Here is an 18472-nt window from a genome sequence, read left to right as displayed (position 1 = left end):
TAGTGGGCAAGATAGCCCTAGAGGTGGCTTTTGGAGATGATCATGATTCAAGGTCAGAAACGTTGACTTTTGAGGTGGTGAAAATCAAAAGTCCATATCATGCCCTGTTCGGATGACCGGCTTATGCCAAGTTCATGGCGAGGCCGTGTTATGTGTATCTGCAGCTTAAGATGCCGGGTCATAAGGGGACCATCATAGTACATGGGAGCAGGAAGATCGCTTTAGAATGTGAAGAGGGTGATGCGGCTTATGCTGAGTCAGTTTGTGCCACAGAGGAGCTGAAGTTTTATAAGGACAATGTTGATCCGGCAGACATGACTTCTTTGAAAAAACCAACTACGGAGCATGATCCAGCGTTGAAGTTTAAATCGGCTACATACACTAAGATGGTTGATTTTGTTCCTGGCGACTCATCCAAGCAGTTCAGCATCAACGCTAACCTGGATCCCAAATAGGAAAGCGCGCTCATCGAGTTCATCCGTGAGAACCGGGACATCTTTGCATGGAAGCCTTCTGACATGCCAGGTGTACCGAGGGAACTCGCTGAGCACACACTTAATATAGATCCTAAGTTTAAACCGGTCAGCCAGTTTCTCCGCCGCTTTAACGAAGAAAGGCGTAAGGCTATTGGCGAGGAGGTAGCTCGGCTGTTGGCCGCAGGGTTTATTGTGGAGGTCTTTCACCTGGAGTGGCTGGCAAATCCGGTGCTGGTTCTTAAGAAAAACGTCACTTGGCGTATGTGTGTGGACTACACAGACTTGAACACGGCTTGTCCAGCTTACCCCTTTGCCCTCCCTCGTATTGATCAGATTATTGATGCTACGACAGGTTGTGACCGTTTGTGTTTTCTGGATGCTTATTCTGGTTATCATCAGATCAAAATGGTAGTTAAGGACCATGAGAAGACGGCTTTTATAACTCCCTTTGGAGCCTTCTGCTATGTCTCTATGCCCTTTGGGCTCAAGAGTGCCCAGGCGATGTATCAGCGCTGTGTTCAGAATTGTCTTCATAAGCAGATTGGGCGCAATTTTCATGCATATGTGGATGATATTGTGATGAAGTCCAGGAAGGAGGAAACATTGATAGATGACTTGAGAGAGACTTTTGACAACCTCCGGGTTTATAAGATGATGCTTAATCTGGACAAATGTGTCTTTGGTGTTCCGGCAGGCAAGCTCTTGGGTTTTCTGGTGTCTAACAGGGGCATTGAGGCTAATCCGGAGAAGATCACAGCTATCACCTCTCTAGCTAAACCGGCATGTATCAATGACGTTCAGCGTCTGGCGGGCCAGATTGCGGCTTTAAGCCGGTTTATCAGTCGTCTTGGGGAGAAGGCTATCCCTTTATATCAGATGCTAAAGAAAACGGATGACTTTGTCTGGAGCGATGCGGCTGATAAAGCGTTTGAGGATTTGAAGAGACAGTTAGCTGAACCGCCAGTCCTTGCGGCTCCGGTCGATAAAGAGCCCTTATTGCTATATGTGGCTGCTAATGCCCGGTCTGTTAGTGTGGCTATTGTTGTAGAGCGCAAGGAGGCTGGAAAGGAGTATCCGGTTCAACGGCCGGTTTATTATATCAGTGAGGTGCTTATCGAATCGAAGCAGAGGTATCATCATTGGCAGAAGCTGGTGTATGGGGTTTTTATGGCAAGCCGGAAGCTCAAACATTATTTTCAAGGTCATCCTATCACAGTGGTTAGTTCAGCCCCTTTGGGAGATATCATCCAAAACAGAGAGGCGACTGGCCGGATTGCCAAGTGGGCTATTGAGCTTGGACCTCACGGGCTCAAATATAGACCTCACACAGCGATCAAATCTCAAGCACTCATGGACTTCATCAATGTTTGGACAGAGTTGCAGGCACCAGAGGAAAAACCAGACAACACTTATTGGACTATTCACTTTGACGGGTCCAGGCAATTGGAGGGCTTGGGGGCTGGAGTCATATTAACTTCCCCACGAGGTGACAAGTTTTGTTATGTTCTCCGCTTAATGTTCCCTTGTACTAACAATGCAGCTGAGTATGAGGCCTTACTCCAGGGCCTTCGGATGGCTAAAGAGATGAATTTAAGCCGACTTAAATGCTTCGGTGACTCGGACCTGGTGGCCCAGCAGGTATCTGGCACTTGGGATTCTAAGGATCCACTCATGGCTGAATATCGCCAAGAGGTGGACATAGTGGCTGGTCATTTCAAGGGTTATCAAGTGGACCATATAGATCAGCAAAATAATGAAGCGGCAGATGCTTTAAGTCATCTAGGCTCTCAGCATAAACCAGTGCCACCTAATGTCTTCCTCGACGTACTTCATAATCCGTCGGTCAAGCTACCCACAGAGGAGGAGTTGGCTATTCCTGACCCGGAGGCCCAGTTGGTAGTGGCTTTGCATGTTATACCGGATTGTACAGTCCCATACCTGGCTTACATGAACCGGGGCGAGTTACCAGATGATGAAATCTTGGCCCGACAGATAATTCGGCGATCCAAGTCAATGACCATTATCAACAGGGAGCTACATCATTACAGCGTCACATGAGCAATTCAGCATTGTGTGTCTCGTCAAGAGGGGTTGTGAGATTTTGCGAGAAATCCACGAAGGAGATTGTGGTCACCACGCCGGTTCAAAATCCTTGGTGGCTAAGGCTTTTCGTCACGGCTTCTACTGGTTGATGGCTCATGCTGATGCCGAGGATTTAGTAAAAAGGTGTGATGGTTGTCAGAAATTTACACGCCGTGCTCATGTTCCGGCTCAGGAGTTGAGAATGATTCCAATCACTTGGTCGTTTGCAACTTGGGGGCTCGATATGGTTGGACGCTTTAAGAGATCCAAGGACAAAAAGACCCACCTGTTGGTCGCGGTTGACAAGTTTACCAAGTGGGTAGAGGCAGAGCCAGTCAGTAAGTGTGATGCATCCACGACGGTTCAATTCATCAAAAAGGTGATATTCCGGTTTGGTTTTCCAGACAGCATTATAACTTATAATGGTACTAATCTGTCCAAAGGTGATATGGAGGAATTTTGTCAACGTGAGCACATCCGGCTTGATGTAGCGTCAGTGTCTCACCCCCAGTCTAATGGTCAAGCAGAGAGAGAAAATCAAGAAATTTTGGGAGGTATTAAACCCCAGCTTCTGGTTCCTTTAAAACGTATGCCGGGTTGTTGGGTGGAGGAGTTACCTTCCGTATTATGGAGTATCAACACCACACCAAACAGATCTATGGGTGACACGCCTTTCTTCATGGTTTATGGAGTAGAGGCGGTTCTCCCTAGTGACATCCGTCATGACTCACTCCATGTGGCAGCTTACGTTGAAGTGGAAAATGAGAAGGCACGTCAGGACTCACTGGATCTGTTAGATGAGGAGCGTGATCTCGCAGCGGCACGGCCAGCGATTTATCAACAAGATCTCCGACGTTATCACAGCCGCCGGGTTAAGACCAGAACTTTTCAAGAAGGCGATCTGGTGCTCCGGCTCATCCAGGATCAGACTGATATGCACAAGTTATCCCCACCTTGGGAAGGACCTTTTGTGGTCAGCAAAAACCTGCACAACGGGTCATACTACCTTAACGATGTTCGAGAGCACAAAGACTCACGCAAATCGGAGGAGGAGACCCAGCGGCCATGGAATATAGCTCTCCTTTGGCCTTACTATACTTGAGCCACATGCTCTTCTTATGTACATACTTATGACAATGTATATATTATATAATAAATCGGAGCCTCAGCTAAATCGGGGTCTCTGTTCTTTTTACATCATGTGTGGTTCCATGGGGGCTTCTACTTACAAAGCGGAGTTCTATTAACCCGGCCTATAAAGCCACACAGATATAAAGGAAATCGCTAGGGGGCTTGGTTGTATCCGAACCATAGCTACACCTCTTGATCGGCTTAAAGACCAAAAAGGGAAATCACTAGGGGGCTTGGTTGTATTTACACCATAGCTACACCTTTTGATAGGCTTAAAGCCAAAAGGAAATTATGTGGAACCAAAGAGAGTCTGTTGCATAAAGCACAACTGAAACATAGGTATCCACTGAGCATAGCTCAAATATTACTTGGGGGCTCCTTGCTTCTCAAAGAACAACGAGCTTGCACCCTTGTAATAGGCTATCAAGCCAGGCTTGGAAGCCAGGTGTATTCACCTAAAACCCCGGGTTATCCTGGCTTTTTAAGTAAGCCACTTCGTCCAGGTAAACCTGGTATGACCCATCGAACGTTTGACAAGTCAATCTCATAGACCCTGAACTTGTCAAAGTTAAAACGGTGATTGGTTAAAGATTGAGGTCCATCTTAAAAGGCTTTGAAAAATGGTTTAACTCACCGGCCTGGCAGCCCATGAAAAGCCTCGATTTAGGGCCTGGCAGCCCATGAAAAGCCTTGCATATTTCTTTTGGATTTGCTGTTTTTAAACATCTTTGGATAAGGGATTTATGAATATTTTCTGATAAACCGGTGTTTGTTACAACCCGGCATGGCTTTCAACGCTCAGTTGTCAGTACATGATCATTTCTAAACCGGCAGTAAGTTGCTCCGGTCTGGTTTTGGCTAGAGGTCACCACCATTATATGAACAAACTAGTGGTTATCATACCCCGGTATGGTTTTTATATGAACCGGCAAGAGGGAAAGGAGTCATCAATACTCCAGATTTGTGTTTTCACCCTTACTATACCAACAGTTGGTCAGCCAACGAGATATATCATAGGTATCATCTATTTTATATCTGGTTATTATAATCTTGGTTCTCTATCCAAGTTATGTATATATTTTTTGGGCATCATGACCCGTCCAGTGGTAAACCACTAGGACACTTTCAAGTTTTTATATGCAGGAGCAAAAGCCATAATGAACTATGCATATAATAGCTCTCAAAGGCATGGTAAGTTCTCATTAACAAGCAAAACAAACATGCTCGATGGCATGACAGATACAGTGTTCACGCTATCCTATTACATGGCGCTTTAAACAACCCAAATTGAATAATTGTTTTAATAAGAGTGGCAGACTGCAACTGATAAACGGGCCTCCGGTTTATGATTCCTCATCTGGACTGCTTGAAGGTTGAGGGTCATCTTGAGCAGTCGCATTCTCCTCATCTCTACCCAGCCGATGGAAATCAATCGTTGACCAATCAATTCCAGTTAAGGCTTGAAAAATGACTTCTTCATGAATAAGGTTGGAAGGGTCAATGTCAGGAGCGTAAGTATGCTTACGGATTGGCAGAACAAGATCTTCTACATTATGAATCAGCGCGGACTGTCTTTTCCCCTCAACATCGTACACCGGTTGAAAATGAGATATATCTGTGTCATCCGCCAATTTGCTTGCTATAGGCCGCATCTCCTTTGTCAGCCTTTGGAGATCGTCATTATTGAAATCTGAACCGTCTTCCTTCACACCAGGATAGCCTTTGATGATATCTGCCGGTTCTAGATCTGGAATCCACGCCTTGGCCGGGATTAGCGCGGTCAGTGCACCTAACCTTGCGGCTGATCTCTTTAGTTCATCCAACCGGGCAGGCAGCATGGCCAGCTTTTCGATGGTTTCTTTTATCAGCGTTGGAGGAGGTTTATTATAAGCTGCCATGCAAATTGCTCGCTGGGATCCAGAATACAGCTGCTCTATTAAAGTATAAGCCGCTTTAAGATTCATCTGCATGTCGGAGCCAAGATGAGTAATGCGGGTTCCTGGAACAGTAAGGCATCAGTAAACCGGTCTTTGATAAGATATTACGGATTGGAAAAACTTCATATGCGGATACTCACCAAATACGGTAGAGGTCATGGCATTAATTTTCCATTTTAAGCCGGCCAGTTCTTCAACCACCGGCTTCAGGGATGCTTTTGCGTCTTCGGCTTTCTTTGTTAAACCGGCCTTCTCTGTCTCCCAGTCTGCACGCTCTTTGTTAAGGGTTTCTTTCAGCTTTTCCATGGCTGCTAAGTCATTTGTCAGCTCTTCCTTGGCCTTGGAAGCCTCTGCTTGCTGAGATTTAACATTCTCCTGAAGGTCAGCGGTTTGAGCATCCTTCTTACTCAGCTCGGCCTACAAAGGCAAGATATATCATCAATTGGCTATGTATTTTTGAAGTACCAAGCGCATAACAAGTTATGCACTTTGTACTTGGGGGCTAATGCCTATTTGCTCTGCCATCAATTTTCTTTGCAAGTCTCAAGTACAATGCACGCATTATCCTTGACACTTGGGGGCTAATGTACATCTGTTCAAAGTTGAAGCATTGATTCAAGACCCGGTTTACCTTGGAAAGATAAACCTGCCCTTGGGGGCTACACAGATGAAAACTACAGGAATACAATGATAAAGTACCGGTTTATTTCAAAGGATCACCTGACATATGGAGGATAAGTATGCAAGGGTTGAGATATTACAAAGTCCCGATTTATGATTGCTATCATAAACCGGCCCTTGGGGGCTACTTGAGTTGGTATTTACAAATTGGATTTACGAAAGGAAAAGTGATGAAAATACCTCATAGCGCTCCTTCATCAGATTCACCAAACCGGCTTCATAGTCACAGTTTGAGTGCAGACAGTTTAGAAAACCAGAGTGGAGTTCTTGAGCACTAAGATGGGCATAGCTGGATAAATCGGTGCTCCATTTGCCTTTCTCCATAGCAGCACGCTCTTCCTTGGCACTATGTTTCGCCAAAATAACAGGATGGCCAGGAGAGGTGTGACCAATACCAGTAATGATAACCTCGCCTTCATTGTCTCCAACAACCTTTTATGGAGTTGATGGAATGTCAGTAGTTCTTGCTGGCCTAGAAGGTCTGTCATCAGTCTGGATTGGATTTGCCGGTTCATCATCTGGCATAGCAGTATCAACTTCTGCTTGTTCATCAGTATTATGATCTTGAGGGGGTGGTTCATCATATGTGGTCTCGGTATTTGGACCCTCCGGTTCTGTAGTTTGCTCCGGTTCAATAACCACATGGTCTTCGGGCGGATTATTCACCCGAGCCTTTTTACTGGGTCTGGCTTTGGCGCTAAAACAAAACAAGATGCAAATGTTAGCATAGCATATAAAGTGTGAAACATCAAAAGATTGGGTTGAAATACTTACCCAGCCACGGTTTTGAGAGGAGGGAGTTGGGTCGCTGTTGACTCGCCAGGGGATGAAGGAGGTGTCACTTGATAATTCGAATCAGACGGATTAAGAGGTTGTCGGAAATAGCTTGCCTTGGGATAAGAAGTGTCAGAAGTGGGTGAGACCTCAGATCAGCGTTTCTGAACCGGGGTGTCCGGTAAATCGGTCGATGTAACTTTTTGGCCGCTATGCCGGGTTGTGCGGCGAGCCTCGTGCTGGTGCTTCTTCAAAATAAATGTTGGATCCAAGTGAGCAAGAGGATGAGAAAAGCTTACTTTTCGGACCGCTTGACGGATTTTTTGTGTTGTCAGAGAGTCTGAACCGGAGGAAAGGATAATTACCTCTTCATCGTCAGGTTGGCTGCCCTCAACGTCCTCCTGATAAGTATCATTGTCAATGAGATGCATGAAAAATGAACCAAGTGAATCAAGTTCTACCTCTACTTCCGGTTCATCCGGGTCGTCATCCAGTTCTAAACTGATGCGTTCAGGTGCCTTCCTCTTTGTGGTTTTCTTGACGGCTTTCGTCTTAGGATGAGAAGGCTTCGCTGCTTTCTCTTGAGGTTTCTTTTTCCAGAAAGGATTGTCACCATGTTTAAAACATGAGCAGAGGGTATTCAAAGATTACACAATTCAAAAATATCAGGTGTAAAGCGGAAGCACAAATAATACTTACAACGGGCGGTTTGTTTTGCATATAAAAGGGGTTTAACCCGGTCTTGCTACAGGAAGCTTCCGATTCATTCAATATTTTCTTAACAGATTCGGTGACTTCTTCATCTGTTAGCTGAATATTGATATGGTGTTGGGAGTCCTCTACGTCACCAGTATACTCACACATTAAACCGGAGCGACGACTTAACGGCAAAATGCTCCAGGATATCCAACAACAGACGAAGTCCACGCCTGTTAAACCGTTGGCCAAGAAGGCTCTCAGCTTGGCGAGTTGAGGTGCATAGGAGGCCCGTTCCTGGGCACTTAGTCATTGCGGAAGTGGATGACTGTTAGCGAGCCAGTGTGCACGATAACCCGGCAGAGGGTTCCCATCTTCGGGAGAGGTGTCTCTGCAGTAGAACCAAGTTTGGTTCCACTCCTTTGGGTGACTGTGGAGTTTGGCATGAGGAAACTCAACTTATTTCCTTTTCTGAATGGAGACGCCACCAAGTTCAGTATTGGGCCCCTCTACAAATTCAGTGCACCGGTTTAGATGGAAGAAATCCCGGAACAACTCGATAGTTGGTTCTTCTTGTAGATACACTTCACAAAAAAATTGAAAGTTGCATATATTGGATACCGAGTTGGGTCCAATATCTTGAGGGTGGAGTTGAAAGCTGGCAAGTACATCTCAAAAAAACTTCGACCCGGGCGGTTTAAAGCCATGGCCTATGTGATCAATGAACACCACTACTTCACCCTGCTTAGGGGTGGGAGGATTTTCCGGCGCAGGAACTCGCCACCGGATCTCATTCTTCTTCGGTAAGGTGCCAATCTTGACCATTCTGTTGAGTTGCTCTTCAGTAACCCGGGAGGGAACCCAGTTGCAGGAATAAAAATGCTTGGCCATTGCAAGTGAAAAGCTAGGAAGAAAATAATGCCGGTTTACGATTCATTAATGGTGATGCACAAGGTACAGTAAGGAGAAGGAATCCAAAGTATGTGCAAATTGGTAAACTGACGACAGGGTATTTATGAATGATAAGGAATGAATAGAGGCGGAGGTATATACATATTGTTAAACCGGAGTATAAATAAATTGGCGGTTTAAAAGGCGACTAATGGTACCTGCCGAATTATCATACTTCAAAAAGTTAAACCGCGCCCAAAAATTTAGAGGGCAATAAAGAATATATAAATAACACTTCTTTCACAAAGTATTGTTGTGAACCGAATAGGAAAATGAATATTGTTGAATTATTTTTGAACTAGGCAAGGAAGGATTTTTACATATTTGACGAAGATATGACCCAAAGAATTTATGAGAGTTTTTGGGGAATTTTGGGAATGACGGAAATATAGGTTGCTTCACAACTTAGGGCAAAAATTGACACATGGACATGACACATAAGCAAAACTGATGAGGTGGCTCCTAGTCATAGCAATCCACCACAAGTTACAAGGTTATGACCATCTATATTGGTCGTGATCAGCTAGAAATAAGGCAGCAGACCAGTGCTGTCTGCTTTATGACCATTTCGTGTAAGGAAATAACGACCTTTCTGACCAAAATGGTCGATATAGTTGAGGGTTTGGAGGCCCCCAAACAGCTTTTGACCAATTGATCTCAAATGGTTGTAGATCTATGACCAATTCTTCCAGGGTCACTGACAGAAGGTCACTAGTTGACATATTTCTTGTAGTGACGCAAGACACGCACACATGCAGGCGTGCAACACTGACACGTACACATAATGAACACACGCACGCATGCAGGCGTGCAACACTGACACGTACACATGCACTCACGAACACACGCACGTATGCACACATGCATGCAACACTGAAACATACCCTTGCACGCACGCAACACTCGCACGCCTGCATGCACACAACACACGACGCAAGACACACGCTCAACCTATACGTGCATGCACCCTTTGTCAAGGACATGGATTGTTACGGGTATTAATCAATCTTATCTGTGATAAGAAGAACATTGATGTTTGCAGCGGTCTTTATGAATCACAACGTATTGAACGGGCTATCAACATAGTAGGCTTATCTACATGAAAAGGATGACGTCACACTCAATGAACAATCATCGGTTTATGAAATGCCCGCTTCTGACCGCCCTGGCCCACCAAAGGTTCCTCTACTGTGCGCTGCCTGTGTTGGGTCACTGACATGCAGGCCATGTACCCAAAAAGCCCACAAGTCAGTGGAAGAATGGCGCGGTGTCCTACGTCAGAGGCGAGGGTGCCACTCGCTACACACCCGACTGAACACGCCTCCTTGCCGCATTCAAACGCCTCCATGAAACCCGCTCGTGTGGAAGCCGAGAAACCCACTTTGGACACACGTCCATTCATGACCAGGCCGGCATTAAACGCAACTCCAGCCGAGCTCCTCCCGTCCGACGTCTATTTAATCTCTTATTTAAACGAGGCCAAACGCCGGCTAAGAATCGCACACCTCCGCCGCTCCCCTATCTCCTCCTTCACCATTTTGTCCACTCTTACAATGGCTTACGAAGAGTAGTTATTCCGCACAAGCCATTTGTCTAGGTTTGTATCTCTCACACACACCCACGTAGGTGGGGGACATGCACGAAGAGAAGAGGTGCACGCACGGCGCACGTACTCCTGTCTCTTTCCCAAACACACCCGCGCGGGTACACGGTGGAGCTCATTTATGTACGAAAATGCAGCCCATGTGGTAATTTGACATGTGTATTGGTTGTCCACTTGGTGGAGGGAGGATCGTCTACCAAGGGTGAACAAACAAATTGCAACCTGACGCGTTATGTTAAAAAGAGGCAAACCATGTGGGGCCTACCTTAGAGGCAAGGCTCTATACTCTGGAGTACTTTTGATGTGTCCCATCAACTCGCAGAACGAGGAGAAGCTTGCTTAGTACGCCGTCTCCCCCGCCCACGGGCGCGGTGGCTTGCAAGATGACGTGAAGCTTGCTTACTAGTAGTAGTACTGTACGCCTTACGCCCGCTCCCTCGCCCACGCGCGCGGTGGCTCGCAGGACGAGGAGAAATTTTTACTACTCCCTCCGTTTACTCCTCGCCCCTACTATCTTTGTTAGAGAGATTATCATATTGTTTGGAATATATATGTTCTTTAGTACTCCCTCCATTTACTTATACAAGACCACTATAAAAAATACATTTTGCATCTATAGAAGGCCACAAATAGTAATCGAGACAAAAGTTACTACTCCCTCATTTCCAGTTTATGGCTCAATTTCAAAATCTCTCCAACCAAGGTAGACGGTGAGTGGTCGAATTAATTTTGTACTCCTAGTTTGAACAAGTAATTAGTACGCTCATTTTTCTCAAGAAGTTATGTTTACCGAGGCATTAATTAGAATGAATGCATGAATGACCACTAAATTTCCATGAACTTCTACATGCATTGGTGAGTTTTCTCTTGACACTGCTTGCATTGGGTGATCTAACGCACCTCGAAATCCAACATGTGATGGTACTACTACTAGTAGTAGAATTGAGACTTATAAAAGGGAAAAACGAATGTTTTTAGATGAGCCCTATAAACCCTAGTGGATACGTACTCCGTAAAATCAGATTTTCCCAAAACTAAGCCGCTCAACCTTTATTTGCTTGTTTCCCTTCCTGTCTCCTTGCCTCGAATAGACTATGCCAAACTCCCCTGCCTGCAGCGCAGGAAAAGACCCGCCCTCGCCTTTTTTAGTCCGGGTTTGTATCGATGGATCGCGAGAAGCAGCAAAAACCCAAACTGTGTCTTGTACTCCTCCGTCGACGCACGCTTTCATGAATTCTGTACTTCTTGTCGCCGACATGTGGGACATATAGCAACCGGGTCGACGTGTCAAGCACCAAATAATAGTGCAGAACAGCAGGGGGACGCACCCTAGTCGTACCGCCCCAGTAGTAGTAGTAATGAGCAATGAGACGTCAAATCACAATGCCGCACCTTCCCAGATGGACGAAGCAACCATTATTTCACACTTCGGTTCGCCATCATCTCAAACCACATAGTATTGCTTCTGGCTCAAGAGGGACACACGCATCGCGTTGGTACATCATGACATGTGGGACCACATGACAGGCCATGCTCCCCCGCCTATCGCTCGGTAAAATCATCTCATTTTACCACTATACTTCCTCCGTATCGGTTTACATGGCATGCACGTCATTCTAGGTTGAGAATTTAACTGGCTATATATGTGATGAACAGTATATGTTTAGAAACTACATCCGCTTAATAATCCAATGATATACTTTTCGTGACATAGTAACTCAGATTTAGTTAGTCAAATGGATGACCTAGAACTACGTGCACGCCCTATAAACCGAGACGTCTAAAAAAACGAGACGGAGAGGGTAGTTCAGTATGTATCTTTTTAGACCAATATAGTCGGGATTCACCAAGGAGCAAAACCAAGTGGTAGGCTACACCTGTCGTGTTGGCGTAGCGACTCAAGCAGGGTCAGTCCGCACACGAAATGGCGACACACTTAACAGGACCCCTTTGGCCGACATGTGGCTCATCCATCGTCTTGTTCCACGTGCGATGCACCAAATTACAGTTTGGAGCAGCGGTTGGAATTGGAGGCACCCCGGTCGTAGCACCGTAGTAGTAGAAAATGAGCGATGAGGGGTCAAATCACAAAGCCCCATCTTTCCCGCATTAAGCTGGACGGACGAAGCAACCATCATTTCACTCTAGGGCGCAAGAGCATAAAGAAAAGAGAAAACCAGTGATGCGTGCAGCAGCTACCTAGGGCACCCTATGGTAGGGGTCTCCACTACAGATCTTTTTTTGAAAGCGCCTCCACTACAAATTGGCTTCTCCCTCATCCTCTTGAATAAAACCGATCATGCGTGCGGCGGTAGTGTTTGTAGGAGTACTACTAGGGCGTGCGAGGCCACGTCGTAGTAAACGGGAGAGGGATTGAGTTCGAGTCGACGCCTTAAATATGTGTGTGCCGCTTGGTTTTAGGGGAACGAGGCACCATTTTGGGTTCGGGGACCAGCGGAGATATAGTACGTACAAAAAATTGTGGACGTAGGTTCGACCGAAAGGCAATGATGCATGGGCCCTGCATTTTGATATACCCAGGGCCGCGTGAAATTTGCTACTCTACTCAAAACTAGTAAGGTACACATGCATTGAACACATGAGATTTTGAAACCAAATTATGAATAAACACACTATAACATGTAAAGCTTTGAGTCATATATGCATGATGTAGATGTTCGTTTAGTTCTTATAGTTCATCTCATTCAAAATCAATTAGTTTCGTAAAAATGTTAAGATTCATGGGGCTGTGCATTATAAAGCATAAAGTAAAAACAAACAATGGCAATTCATTTAGAAAAAAATCAATTATGATACGGAAGATTCTAGAACAAAGGAGAAGTGCTTGTGTTTTGAGGTTTGTGCATTATGCTTAAGTTCAACCATGGAGTCTTTTAAATTGTACATGTGGCATATCTGGTGGAATGTTGATGATATCCAACGGCCAGTAGTGCTCAGATTTGCCATCTCTGCACTATCGGATTAGCTTCATCCAGCGACCATCTTTCAAATTATTCGCACACTATATAGTTCTTGTGCCATAGTTGCATATCTTGGAAAAAGCTACTAGTGGGTTGTACTAGCTATTAAGGAATAGAAGATGTATACATGGAAGTTGTAGGGAAAGAGATGACATGGAGTATCTCAATTCCTATGAGTAGGGATTGGAAAAGAGATGTCATTTGTTTGACATCATAGGAACTTTTCTATTGAATCTAGAGATGCCATGTATCTCAATTCCTATGAGGAGGGATTAGAAAAGAGATGTAATTTGGTTCATATCATAGGAACTTTTCTATTGAATATACGCTAATGTTTATTTTCCTTTGAAATTATGAGAGTATAGGAATCCATTCATATGAACCAAGTGGCTCTAAAGCTATAGAAATGATATCATGTTTATTTCCTTTGAAATGTGGACTATATGAATCTATTCCTATGAACCAATTGGCTCTAAAGGAAAAAATCCTATAAAAATCATATCATATAGAGTTCCTATGATATTCTTCCACACCAAAGGATGGTTGAAATTGTTGCAGGTGATACGATGGTATTTCTTTGTAGACTCCTCCCCCATCTTTATAGTTACCTCTCGAAGATGAATGAAATGATATATACAGGGTATTCTACATGTGCAATTTGGTACACGAAAACTTGGCAAAAGTTTGCGAGGTTCGAATTTTCAATAAAGCTATATGCACTGCATTTTGGAATGGAGGGAGCATACGACAGTTGCTAACACTCATGTGGAAGATTTGTGTGTAGGAGGAGTGGCTGTTCTGTTAAATGACATGGCAAAACTGACACTGTCGGATGCCGATCTAACGGTTCTTACGGCGTTCGTTAGGAAAAGGCTTGTGGCGAACGTTTGTCAGATAATGATTTACGGACACATGCATTGCATTGATACGTTCCCCCCTCTCTCTCTCACGCACACGCACCCTCCCGAGTCCTCTCGCACCTACCGTCTATCTGCAGGTAGACATCACACACATATGTGCTCTTCACACACTACCATCAGAACTTCTAGAAAACAAAATACGTCGCGCACATTTTATTTTAGCTCACACGTCACACACTTATACTATTACTCTTGTGGCGAACGTTCTTTGGGCATAGTATATTGTACTCTCACGAAGAGAAGGGGTGCACACACGCACTAGTTCTCTCACACCCACTCACGGGTACATGTAGGAGCGCATTTTTTTGAACCTGGTACAACAAAATCACTCCACTATATATATAAGCAGGAGCCTTAGCGCTTGCTTTACTAGGGTTCCTCTCGTTCACTCTCTCATGCTCTCTAGATCTAAGCAAGACATAGGTGGCCACACTCTCTCTCAGCTCACGGCTGGTCACAAATCCAGCCAGACAACCTTGACCGGGGCAGAGGTGTAGGTGCATCGTTCATGCTGTCATCGGCGGCGAGGGAGGAGACCAATGGCTGCCCGCGCGTCTCGATCGGTGGCCGTGCCGTTCTCTCCGAGAGAGCGCCGGCTCTTCTTCCTCCCTGCGGTATTGTGGCTAAGATGCGGCCTCCCGACGCCGTCTTTGCCACCTGCCGACGACCCTCAGGTATATATTCCTTCGAAACCTGCCTTGCTCTACTGCCCTAGCTCCCCACTTGGCTTCGTGTGGATCTTTTTCTACTTCCGTCCGCTATTCCAAAGCCACCTAGAATTTTACTACTATTAGAGGTAAAGCTAGTTCATACAGTCAACTCTAAGAGTTGGTTCAAACAGGGAGGAAATGGGGGAAAGTAGTAGATACTGGCTACCCAACCGGCCTCTTGGTTGAGAAGATGAAGAAAGCATGGTGGATGACGAAGGTGGGGGGAAGTGGACCTATCTCTTGGTTGAAAAAGGAAAGAAAGTGACGGGTGTTGGGGGACAACACGAATGAGAATGAGCATGTCTAGATTTCCTATGCTCACATAGGAAAATGTCGCCGAGGAGATAAAAAATGGGACAAATGCAGACATGTTGCCTGAGTGTTTGCCGCTCTCGGCAACCACATCTGCCTCACCACTTTATGCCCCTGCTGTCCCTACACCCATATCGCTACTGTTAATGTAAAATCACATGAATCATTAAGCAACGCCACCTAATGTCACTAATAAGTAATGGTCTAGTGCCGTCGATAAATTGAAGCAATGCCACCACCATTTTATGAAGTGCTTCCGTCTTGCTTTATTTCCCATGAATTGTGTTTTTGCAGTTACACTTAAATCTCACACCGCTAACATTGCTTCATCCCAGTGGAACTGCACAAATTTGATTGCACATTTACTGACCATGTGCTACTCTCATGACAGTAATACTAATGCTACTGTTCTGCATGTTAATCTAGTGGCAGTGTTGATGTGATGTGATGCTACTTACTTAAGGACACTTTCATACTGTCAATCTAGTGCCAATTATAACACAATAGATGCTGCTGTTAATCATACGCCACTGCAAATATCTGTCACTATTTAAATAATCGTATTTCGTATTTGCGCAAACAGGGATGTCTGTCTCCATATCGTTTCGGGATGTCTGTCTCCGTATCGGTTCTATCCGCGCAATCAAAAGCACACACCTCAGTTTTAGTAGAACTGCGCAAAATGAGATGGCAATCCCTCGTTGCCATCGTCTAACCAGCCGTCTTCCAGGTATTCCTACATTGGTAGTTACTAGGTAGAATGACCAACGCAATATAAAAGAAGTTGATTCATACGTTTTACTTCCTGATTGTAGTGTAGGGACGAGCGAAAACAACTGCATCCTAGTCCGGAATGCACTTTCTACCAGTTCATCCATGGACCGAGGACTAGCTGGCACGGCTGCACGGCGGATTTTTGGATAGGTGCGTGGACAAGAGGCATTGTGGTCTGCTTATTTCTGCAAATAGCGGTGCTTAAATTTAGTGGAATGCACAAGAATTTCAGCTGGTCAGTACACAACATGGTTCAATTCAGCATTCCGGCTGAGAACACAATTATAATTGGTTATTCTGGAATGAGAGAACCTAACCCTGGATGGTGGCAACAAGAAATAACCAGAGTGAACTCCAGGAAATTTAAGCCTGCCGGGAGGCCCTTTGCTCGGAGAAGCCTTGCTTGTTTTTTTCCTGATTTGTAAACCTTCTCACAACTTTGTCTTTTGCTGTGAACTAGTATATGTTTGTTATGTTCTATGAATCATTGAGATGTATAAAATTGCTTAACTTATGCTTTTCAAGTTTTTTATGAAGCCAAGTTTAATATGAGTGTTCCACATGAACGCTGGACTAGCGTGTGAACGTTTGGAATTTACATTGTGGCCTCAGTTAACTGCATGAACCACTGTAACAAGATACATAGTTGCTTATGTGTCAGACATCAGATTGTTGATTGTTAGCTGGTCGATATCCTAGTGTTGAAGCAAGCTGAGCCAATGTGCCGTGTTTTGCACAACTGCTTACAAGTGGGGTAGCACCAACATTGTTTACAAGTACTTATGTATACGTCGGCGCACAGTTCTCAAAAGAGTACTCTATTTCATCAAAAAAAACGTTGCTCGTATGATAAAACTAGTGAGGACGCATCTGTTTCGGCAACAATTATGATGATTCACGGGCACACAAAAGTAGCAGCAGTTCCCATAGACGGATTCAAACAGAGTACTAGCCCCAAAGGGCTCGATAACAGGCAAGGTTCGGATAATTAGACAGAATCGAAACTACTATTAAACACTAGCTGGGGTAAGTATTTCATGCCTTGATCTAATTTGGGCTGGACACAAGACGTACCTTGCCATGAACATCATCGAGGACGTCCGGCAGCAGCTCAATCCTGTGAACCTTCATGAAGACAACCTTGTGGCCTTGACACTCATAAACTTGTTTGTGGAGGCATGCCATGTCATCTTCCTGCGTAAGCTTAACAAGAACAGTATGCCTCACAAACGAAGGAGTAGCTTTGAACTTATTGTGCTTCAGTACACCCTGGACAACACGCCTGACAATAGTGAGGCTGGAATATAACTCTTCATTGGTATAAGCGCAAATGGCTTCCAGGATCCAACAACCTAAAAACTCTGTTTTCCCAGTGCCTATATTCAGGTCATCTGCCTCATAGCGAGTGACATGTACAACCATACAATCCTTGTCTGCATCAGGGCTCTAATTGAAACAAAAACAAATTCTGAATTACTTTCTAGTATAAGAAACACAAGTTATTTAAACCACTATGTATAGCATGGCATCGAAGCTAATAAAATTTTGCATTATTCATCACCACATACTTAGATGAAAAACCACAATCGAGATCGGCAAAGAAGAAAATCACCTTGGGCAGCTCAGCGGGGGGGGGGGGGGCACATTCTAGAAGGGGGAAAACTACTCCTGCAGTGCCACGAGGACTATAACCTCAAACGGGGCGTTGACCATCTCAGTAGTGGCCGTGAGCGTATCTGGGGTCGGCTCGATGGCTGCCTCCATCTTCTTGGAGCTCTCTGTCTCGTGGGGATCAGCCTCCCGCGTCTGCTCCAATGTCAGCAGATCTTTGCCTGGTTCTCCTTGGTCCATCATGAAACTGACGAACACTAGGAGACCATTGAAAGGAAAACAAAATCGCAATGATAATGAAACAAAAAAGAGAGTGAGGATCGGTTACTGCTTTGCAAAAGTTCTTTTTTTCTCTGAATGAAAATATACCAACATCACGGATCCGTTTACCTTCCCTTCGTTGGGAGAGAAGAACAGTGGCAGATGCGAGTGTTACCTTTCTTGAAGACGATGAGGGAGAAGGGGATTCAGCGAAGATTGAAATGATGTTGCTTCGTCCGTCAAACTTAGACTGCGGGGAGGTGGGTTTTTGTGATACGACGGCTCGTTACTGCCGCGCTACGACCGGGGTGACTCTCCGCCAGCATATTGCCTTCTAATTTGGTGGATGGGATTTGGGCCCGCGCACTGCATGGCCCGCATGTCGGTGAACAAAAGTATAATGTCATTCAGTAGAGGGAGACGTTTCGATGACCTAGGAGGAGCCAGAAGCGGTATTGTATCCACTATACTAGTAGTAATTGTTTTTCTAGGTAGCTATAGAGTGTCTCTACTGTACTAGTAGTAATTGTTTCTCTGGGCCCAAGACAAAATAGCTCATCCACCCTAGTAAA

The sequence above is a fragment of the Triticum aestivum genome, chromosome 5A, assembly GCF_018294505.1.
Source record: "Triticum aestivum cultivar Chinese Spring chromosome 5A, IWGSC CS RefSeq v2.1, whole genome shotgun sequence".
NCBI classification, from domain to species: domain Eukaryota; kingdom Viridiplantae; phylum Streptophyta; class Magnoliopsida; order Poales; family Poaceae; genus Triticum; species Triticum aestivum.
Note: the sequence above shows the minus strand (reverse complement) of the source record.